Raw genomic sequence first — 4,159 nt, 5'->3', positions numbered from 1 at the left:
CAGATTCAGCAGAGAAATTATAACTTTTACAGACAAGCAAAGGATAAGAGAATTCAGCACCACTAAACCAGCTTTACAACAAATGCTGAAGGAACATCTCTAGGCAGGAAACACAGAGAAGGAAAAGACCTACAATAACAAACCCAAAACAATTAAGAAAATGGTCATAGGAACATGCATATTGATAACTACCTTAAAGGTAATGGATTAAATGCTCCAACCAAAAGACACAGACTGGCTGAATGGATACAAAAAAATAAAAGACCCGTATATATGCTATCTTCAAGAGACCCACTTCAGACCTAGGGACACATACACACTGAAAGTAAGAGGATGGATAAAGGTATTCCATGAAAATGGAAATCAAAAGAAAGCTGGAGTAGCAATTCTCATATCAGACAAAATAGACTTTAAGATAAAGACTATTATAAGAGACAAAGAAGGACACTATATAAAGATCAAGGCATCAATCCAAGAAGAAGATATAACAATTGTAAATATTTATACACCCAACATAGGAGCACCTCAATACATAAGGCAAATGCTAACAGCCATAAAAGGGGAAATTGACAGTAATGCAATCATAGTAGGGGACTGTGACACCCCACTTTCACCAATGGACGGATCATCCAAAATGAAAATAAATAAGGAAACACAAGCTTTAAATGATACATTAAACAAGATGGACATAACTGATATTTATAGAACATTCCATCCAAAAACAACAGAATACACTTTCTTCTCAAGGACTCATGGAACATTCTCCAGGATACATCATATCTTGGGTCACAAATCAAGCCTTGGTAAATTTAAGAAAATTGAACTCGTATCAAGTATCTTTTCTGACCACAACGCTATGAGACTAGATATCAATTACAGGAAAAATATCTGTAAAAGATACAAACACATGGGGCTTCCCTGGTGGCGCAGTGGTTGGGGGTCCGCCTGCCGATGCAGGGGACGCGGGTTCGTGCCCCAATCCGGGAGGATCCCACGTGCCGCGGAGCGGCTGGGCCCGTGAGCCATGGCTGCTGGGCCTGCGCGTCCGGAGCCTGTGCTCCGCAATGGGAGAGGCCACAGCGGTGAGAGGCCCGCGTACCGCAAAAAAAAAAAAAAAAAAAAATACAAACACATGGAGGCTAAAAAACACCCTACTAAATAACCAAGAGATCAATGAAGAAATCAAAGAGGAAATTAAAAAAACCTAGAAACAAATGACAATGGAAGCACGATGACTGAAAACCTATGAGATGCAGCAAAAGCAGTTCTAAGAGGGAAATTTATAGCAATAAAATTTTACCTCAAGAAACAAGAAACATCTCAAATAGACAACCTAACCTTACACCTAAAGTAATTAGAGAAAGAAGAACAAAAAACCCTCTAAAGTTAGCAGAAGGGAAGAAATCATAAAGATCAGATCAGAAATAAATGAAAAAGAAATGAAGGAAACGATAGGAAAGATCAATAAAACTAAAAGCTTGTTCTTTCAGAAGATAAAAAAAATTGACAAACCATTAGCCAGACTCATCAAGAAAAAAAGGGAGAAGACTCAAATCAATAGAATTAGAAATGAAAAAGGAGAAGTAACAACGGACACTGCAGAAAAACAAAGGATCATGAGAGATTACTACAAGCAACTCTATGCCAATAAATTGCACAACCTGGAAGAAGTGGACAAATTCTTAGAAAACCACAATCTTGCAAGACTGAACCAGGAAGAAATAGAAAATATAAACAGACCAATCACAAGCACAGAAATTGAGACTGATTAAAAACCTTCCAACAAACAAAAGCCCAGGATCAGATGGCTTCACAGGCAAATTCTATCAAACAATTAGAGAAGAACTAACACCTATCATTCTCAAACTCTTCCAAAATATAGCAGAGGGAGGAACACCCTCAGACTCATTCTACGAGGCCACCAACACCCTGATAACAAAACCAGACAAAGATGTTACAAAGAAAGAAAACTACAGGCCAATATCACTGATGAACATAGATGGAAAAATCCTCAACAAAATACTAGCAAACAGAATCCAACAACACATTAAAAGGATCACAAACCATGATCAAGTGGGGTTTATCCCAGGAATGCAAGGATTCTTCAATATACGCAAATAAATCAGTGTGACAAACCATATTAACAAATTGAAGGAGAAAAACCATATGATCATCTCAAGAGATGCAGAATAAGCTTTTGACAAAATTCAACACCGATTTATGATAAAAATCCTCCAGAAAGTAGGCATAGAGGGAACTTACCTCAACATAATAAAGGCCATACATGACAAACACACAGCCAAGATCGTTCTCAATGGTGAAAAACTGAAACCATTTTCTCTAAGATCAGGAACAAGACAAGGTTGTCCACTCTCACCACTATTATTTCAACATAGTTTTGGAAGTTTTAGCCACAGCAATCGGAGAAGAAAAAGAAATAGAAGGAATCCAAATTGGAAAAGAAGAAGTAAAGCTTACTTCTTTTGGTTTGGTTAGATGACATGATACTATACATAGAGAATCCTAAAGATGTTACCAGAAAAATACTAGAGCTAATCAATGAATTTGGTGGAGTATCAGGATACAAAATTAATGGACAGAAATCTCTTGCATTTCTATACACTAATGATGAAAAATCTGAAAGAGAAATTAAGGAAACACTCCCATTTACCATTGCCACAAAAAGAATAAAATACCTAGGAATAAACCTACCTAAGGAGACAAAAGACCTGTATGCAGAAAACTATGACACTGATGAAAGAAAATAAAGATGATACAAACAGATGGAGAGATATACCATGTCCTTGGATTGGAAGAATCAACATTGTGAAAACGACTATACTACCCAAAGCAATCTACATATTCAATGCAATCCCTATCAAACTATCAATACCATTTTTCACAGAACTAGAACAAAATATTTCACAATTTGTATGGAAACACAAAAGACCCTGAATAGCCAAAGCAATCTTGAGAAAAAAAACAGAGCTGGGGGAATCAGGCTCCCAGACTTCAGACATTACTATCAAGCTAAAGTAATCAAGACAGTATGGTACTGGCACAAAAAGAGAAATATTGATCAATGGAACAGGATAGAAAGCCCAGAGATAAACCCACGCACATATGGTCACCTTATTTTTGATAAAGGAGGAAAGAATATACAATGGAGAAAAGACAGCCTCTTCAATGGTGCTGGGAAAACTGGACAGCACATGTAAAAGAATGAAATTAGAACACTCCCTAACACCATACACAAAAACAAACTCAAAATGGATTAAAGACCTAAATACAAGGCCAGAGACTCGAAAACTCTTAGAGGAAAACATAGGCAGAACACTCTATTACATAAATCACAGCAAGATCCTTTTTGACCCACCTCCTAGAGAAGTGAAAATAAAAACAAAAATAAACAAATGGGACCTAATGAAACTTCAAAGCTTTTGCACAGCAAAGGAAACCATAAACAAGACGAAAACACAACCCTCAGATGGGAGAAAATATTTGCAAATGAAGCAACTGACAAAGGATTAATCTCCAAAATTTACAAGCACCTTATGCAGCTCAACATCAAGAAAACAAACAACCCAATCCAAAAATGGGCAGAAGACCTAAATAGACATTTCTCCAAAGAAGATATACAGATTGCGAACAAACACTTGAAAGGATGCTCCACATCACTAATCATTAGAGAAATGCAAATCAAAACTACAATGAGGTATCACCTAACACAGGTCAGAACAGCCATCATCAAAAAATCTACAAACAATCAATGCTGGAGAGGGTGTGGAGAAAAGGGAACACCCTTGCACTGTTGGTGGGAATGTAAATTGATACAGACACTATGGAGAACAGTATGGAGGTTCCTTAAAAAACTAAAAATAGAATTACCATATGACCCAGCAAACCCACTACTGGGCATATACCCAGAGAAAACCATAATTCAAAAAGACACATGCACCCCAATGTTCACTGCAGCACTGTTTACAATAGCCAGGACACAGAAGCAACCTAAGTGTCCATCAACAGATGAATGGATAAAGAAGATGTGGCACATATATACAATGGAATATTACTCAGCCATAAAAAGAAATGAAATTAAGTTATTTGTAGTAAGGTGGATGGACTTAAAGTCTGTCATACAGAGTGAAGTAAGTCAGAA

The sequence above is a fragment of the Hyperoodon ampullatus genome (assembly GCF_949752795.1).
Source record: "Hyperoodon ampullatus genome assembly, chromosome: 12".
Taxonomy (NCBI): Eukaryota; Metazoa; Chordata; class Mammalia; order Artiodactyla; family Ziphiidae; genus Hyperoodon; species Hyperoodon ampullatus.
Note: the sequence above shows the minus strand (reverse complement) of the source record.